The 6,049-nt window shown below is 40.7% G+C and overlaps 1 long non-coding RNA gene across 1 annotated transcript in view; it reads left to right on the plus strand.

The window, feature by feature from the left end:
- The window catches only part of LOC309660422, a 29,923-nt gene extending 26,109 nt beyond the window's left edge, over positions 1-3,814 (plus strand). Inside the window, exons 6-7 of the long non-coding RNA XR_014263387.1 lie at positions 1,420-1,497; positions 3,708-3,814. This is a non-coding gene — a long non-coding RNA (uncharacterized lncRNA). The remainder of the gene's footprint in view (positions 1-1,419; positions 1,498-3,707) is intronic.
- Positions 3,815-6,049: the final 2,235 nt, after the last annotated feature.

Consider the following 6,049-nt stretch of genomic DNA (forward strand, 5'->3'; position numbering starts at 1 on the left):
GATGCCACCATCTTCCTTACCAGACAGAGCTTCCTATTTTGATGGGCGAGTCATCAGTCACTCTTCATGATCTTCAGCTGTATTTCCTCTTTAAGGGGAGGCTCTTGCTCCTTCAGTGCTAGGCTTACCTCACTTTTCATCTCTGAATGTTTTGTTGGTCATTCCCTGAGCTTGAGTTATCTTTACTCTGCCAATGTCTGCTCTTATTCAGACTTGAAAAACTCCAGTCAATTTTCATCTTACCAAAACGTTAGCACCCACAGACCAGGACTCATGTCTGATTTATTCTTTATTCCATATCATCTTTGCAGTATATAGCAGCCTAAATGCTGAAAGACTAAATAGTGGTGAGTAAATGTTGAATGACTCCCCTTTGAGAACTTTCTAGACTCAGCAGTTCCCTGACATCTGCTCTAGTACTGATTCTTTCATTCATTAACTCTGCAAATATGCCTTGAGTGACCACTACTTGAAGAGAACTTGAAGTCCTATACATAGAATGGGAGTATTCATGCTTGAAGACTCCCACTTTCTTCATTCATCCGTTTGTTCGTTCACTCAATTAATAAGCATTTACTGAGTACTTCCTATGCTAAGAAAATGTGCTGAGTGGAGGCATGGGTGTTATGAACCATGGATTTATACTGGAAATTCCTGGTTTCCACCTTGACTTCATTACTTAGTAGCTGTGTACTTGGGCAACTTTCTTAACCATTCTGGGCCCCTGTTTCCTTATTTGCAAAATGAGGAAAATACCAGTATCAACATCCTCAGTTAGCTGTGAGGATTAAAAGAGATCACACACATTAAGTGCTCAGTAAATCTTAGCCATTAGCTATTGTCATTTCCCTGGTAAGTGAAACGAAGAGGAATTAGACATAATCCTTCTCAAGGAACTGACAAATTCATGGGAATATAAATTTTTAGAATATGAGGTACAAATAAAAATGCTAGGGATGCTCAGATTAAGTAGAGATGATTTACAAACAGGGAAAATCAGAGACAGCATCATTCCTGGAGAAGGCTGCATTTGGGCAGGTTTGGATGTGCAGACGTGTAGGGGAAGGGCGTTCCAGGAGGTGGAAATAGCCCAACAAGTAAATGGAGGTATTAAAGAACAAGCCCATATTCTGGGCTCCTGAGTCACTGGGCAATTAATTTGATCAATTACCAGAGACATAAGTGGGATAGAGAAAGAGGCAATGGTAGTAAAAAGTATCTTGAGAACCAGTGAGTGAGTTTGGGTTCCATTCTATGTCAACTGGGTGTGTATCCATGGTTTTATGTGCATCATTCACTAGTTTCATTTCGTTTTCGACTGTGGATGGGTATGGTCATCTATATTCAAAACTTTTAAGATTTTAAGTTATTTACGCCTTCCTGTTTGGGAAATTTGATCACCTCCCAATGTGCTTTAAGGTCCTTCATGTCACCTGAGTGATTCAGTAGTGCTGTGAAGTCAACCTCATGCGGAGATGAGGAAACTCACAGGGACAGGTAAGATAACCTGTCTGTGGCTAGTACTTGGATGGACCGGGATATGAATGTCATGGCTGTTAATTCCAAGACTTTCTGTTTTCTGAGGTGGGGAAGTGCAAATATACTGCAAGATGGAAGCCAAGGCCATGTTGCCTGAGTGGCAGAGAAGAGATATTTTGGTGACAGGGCCCTCCAGCTGGGGGTTGTCTCTGCTGCCACTGGCTGCTTTCTTTAGCTGTGATTTGCAGCAGTAAATGCTACGCAGAATGAAATTAGCTATAGATATTTCCCTTCTCTCCTGGCTTGGCCTGGTGGGTATGTCCCCTCTGGCCTCATCCCAAATTTCTTAAAGGGCTTCAAAAGAAATAGATATTGACTGAACTCTGGGGTTATTTATAATGGAAATCCGGTCCCTCATTCCTCCTGTCCTCCACAGAAGAGTTGGGCTGTTAATCTGAACCTTGGGGAATCAGAGGCCCAGTTTGCTTTATTTAGCTTTCAGGACATTGGATTTTTTTTTTTTTTTCTTTTGCAAAGACCTCAAAGTTCCACTGAAGATAAAAGTATCCTATGTCCCAACGTCTTGACCAATTTAAATAAGTCACCCTCTTCTTCAAATCCTATCCTCATATTTCACAAAGTTGGACATTCTCCCTTATGTCTTTTCTTAAGCAGTTGTATAAAAGGGCAGTTTGGGTAAGAACCAACTGATGAGCCTACCCCAGAGGCAATTTACTTAAGCAGTACATATACACACACAAAATAATTTCAGTGCATTTATCTAATAATTTATCCAGGAGTTTGTGAGGTCCAAGGAGGAGGCTCTGTGACTAAGTGTTCTCTGTTCCCTAGACTTGAACACTTGTCCTTGCACATAATAAGTGCTCAGTCATTTGTTGGTTAGTGAATCAGTTAGTAAGCATGCAAGTGTCTCTCCACATGAAGAAGTGCAGAGGGACAACTTGTGGTCAATCACAGTGATTTTCTTTAGCTAGAATTTTCTTATGCTTTTTTGCCTGTTTCCCATCTCTTCTGACACACACACACACACACACGCACAAGTTCATTAGTTATGTTTTAACATTTTGCCTGTGTTCTATTGTGCCAGAGACCTTGATTGCGAGTCACTCAAGACATTTGAAAAGTTTTATTTTGACAGATGTAGTATAAAGTAATATCAAGTACACTGTGTATATGTCTAAAAAGTTGTCTTTTTTACTTAAGAGTTGTGTGACCTTAGTCAAGTTACTTAGACGCTTTGGGCTTCAGTTTCCTCATCTATAAGATGGAGATAATAATGATACCTACCTTTTGATAATTAAATGAGGTGATAGAGAATAGAGTATTTAGCCTGGTCTTTGGCACCTAGCATGTGCTCAATAAATGTCTGTTAGGATGACAACAGTGATCTTTTGTTTAGATAAACGTCTTAGCACAGTGATATATATGCATTTATAAGCAATAAGCCAACTTCCTCTTTTTTGGTAAGATGTCAGATAAAAATCCAATAAAAGATTTTAATTATTCATGCACTTATTAGCTATAGACTACCCATTTAATCAACATATTTGAGAAGGCTTACAGTAAAATAGTGTAAACAATATCATCATTAACATTTGGATTAGGAAAAGCATGAATCATTTATTGAAACAAAATAGTTATATAGTCCTTTATTGACTTCCTAATGTTTTTTCAAACATTATCTGTTCTAATCCTTAATTTTCACAACTCTTATTAGGGAGGCATTATTACTTAACCTATCTGATGGGGAGTAATGTGACTTGCTCTAGTCCTCACTGTTTAGTATTTGGTTTAGGGATTCAGAAATGTTCAAGAGTCCAAGATCACAGAACCACCCTCCCCAGTAGAAGAGCTAGGAGCCCTTAGTTTGAACTTAAACCCCTGATCAGGGCTGTGCTCAGAAGATGTGCTGTTGGATGAATGAACAGATCCCCAAGTATAACTCCTAAAGTCAAATGCCATAAAACTGGCATAAAACCCTACCCTGGTTTCACTCTCTTGGTGAAAGATAGGACTCAGGTGAAACTGTTTACCTAGACATGCCCACTCATCTTTTCAGGAATCAGCCTAAGGAATACAGGTAATGGCACTTAGTCATTTATTGAGTGGTTTGCATGGAGTCCTATTTACTTTGAGAAATTCTCACACTGTTTATTTCATGCCATGAGGTGGTAAAGCAGGAATTGTTTGTGACTCATATTTTGCAGAAGAGAAGACTACGGTCTGGGAAAGTTGAGCAGCTTGCTTGAGCTCACCCAGGGTGGAGTGGCTGAACACAGATTTGAAATCACCCACTGAGGCTCTGGGCCCTTTTCCCAGTGCTCTTTCCCTGTGTGTATCTCTCCCACCTCCCACAGTCTCAGCCACACAGGAATACTGCCTGCCCGAGCCCAAGCCATCGATAATGTTAACACTGGTAGAATCAAGATAATATGACGGCCTTACAATCTACAGGCAGATCTCCACATCAGTACAGCTACTGTCAGGTGACATAGTAACATAGCACTTCTGTCTGTAAAATTAAGTTCCCCAGGAGCGAAGGAAAACACTGGTCACTTGTATATACTCTACAGCTTGGTAGAATTGGCCTCATGATGGGTGATGGAGTCAAACTTCTGCATTTTCAAGTCTCCTGAACTTTATCTAGTTGACCACTAGCTCAGCCCTTTTACAGTGCCCTGAAATTTGCCATGCTTGGCAATGATCTCAGAGGGACTTTTGACGTTTTTTGTGGTCATTGTTTTTATATCTGAGAAAAAATAAAATTTTCCTAATTCGAATTATTCTGTACCCATTGCCCAATAAAATAAAGTCAATATACAAAATACATAGAAAATATGTAAAAAACTACTCACTCTGAATATTCATTTAATAAATATTTATTGAATGCTGACTATATGCCACACTCACTTCTTAGCCCTAAAGATACAAGAGTGAATGAACATAACAGACAAAATCTCTGAACTCACAGAGCTTATAGTCTAGTGGGAAGAAACAGGCAAGAAAGACACGGAAAGGAAATATAACAGGTATGCTACATGCTATGCAGAGCACATTAGGGGATGGCAGATACAGGGCATGGATGTACTATTTAGCAGAGGTGAGATTTGAGCCAAGGTCTGAAGGAAGGAGTGCACCCTGTTGCCATCTAGGGGAAGAGTGTTTCCGAAGGAGGAAACATCATCTGAACGGGTCTTACGGCGGGAGGCTGCTTGGGTGTCCTGGGAATAGCAAGGACGCCAGGGTAGCTGGAACAAAGTCCCTAAGGGGAAAGGGGAAGGAATCGAGGTCTGACAGGCAGCAGGCGAGCCTGTTGGGTCTGGCAGGCCCTGAATGGGACCATGGCTCTGACTCTGAGTGAGACAGGAAGTCACTGGAGCATTCTGAGCAGAGGTGTCACACGATCTGACTTGGGTTTCAAATGGATGACCCTGGATGCTATGTGGAAAGTAGACTTGGGAGGTGGGTACGGTGAGGAGAAGAGAGGTGGATGGATAGGCTGTTCCAAGAGTTTAAGCCTAAAATGACTGTGGCTTGGACCACAATAGTCTATACTGTTGGCCCCAAATCAAGGAAATCTCTGGGCCAAATTTAAGGATAATTTATCTTTAAAGGCTTGAACTATGGGAGAGAGTTCAGGAAAATTTAAACAGAATTTTAAGTTATGTGACTGTTTCTACCTCTCTAGGGTAATACAAATAAGTATTATCTTTGGTTAGTAAATATATAGGCAACTTCCCCTTCCAACTTTGGAAAATAAAGTAACATTCTATATTACTTCTCTTGGTTCTTCTATGACTTGAATCATGAAATGGGTTGTGAGCTGAATAATTTAGCCAGTTGTTAAGTGATAAAAGAAGCGAAAGAAAATAATTGTCAGGGCTCTACAGAAGTTAATGGTAGAGTGTGTTGCAATCAGAAAAGTTGAAGTTCTCTCAGAAACGTAAATATTGTTATCTGAACATGTGATAGAGGCACAAGTCACCAGATGTGGAGGAGATCCCACTTTGTCCATGAAGAAACTGAGACTCAGGAGGGAGATAAACTGTCCAAGTTACACAAAAGTTAGTAAGTTTGGACCAGAACTTGATTCTCACTCCAGCATGATGCCTAATCCAGAAAAAGTTTTCCTTATAAATATACTTTGTTGCTAATGTGTTAGAGGGGTTGAAGTATCATTCACGGCTCCTCCTATTAAGAAGCCCAGTCTTCTCAATTTCTTGCACACCTGACAAGAACCGGCTCCATCCGCATCGTCCTGACCGTACCAACTTGGTTCCTTCATCTCCTCTCTCCCTGTCTCACACTCCATCCTCACATAACCCCAAGGGGATTAGCTGTCTTCTGCTCTGTTTTACTTGGGGAATCTGCCTGCCTGGCTTGTATTATCTCATTCCACAGAGAGGGAGAAGCTAAGCAGATAATACCTGGATGTCCTGATGGGTCGGAAGAACTCCCCAATTTTAAGGTTTTTGCTCCTTCACAAAAAGGAGTCACATTTTCAAGCCTTGGAATTTCAATATGTGGCTTTGTTCCCACTACTTTATAT

This window comes from Balaenoptera physalus (genome assembly GCF_965194825.1).
Source record: "Balaenoptera physalus genome assembly, chromosome: 4".
Taxonomy (NCBI): Eukaryota; Metazoa; Chordata; class Mammalia; order Artiodactyla; family Balaenopteridae; genus Balaenoptera; species Balaenoptera physalus.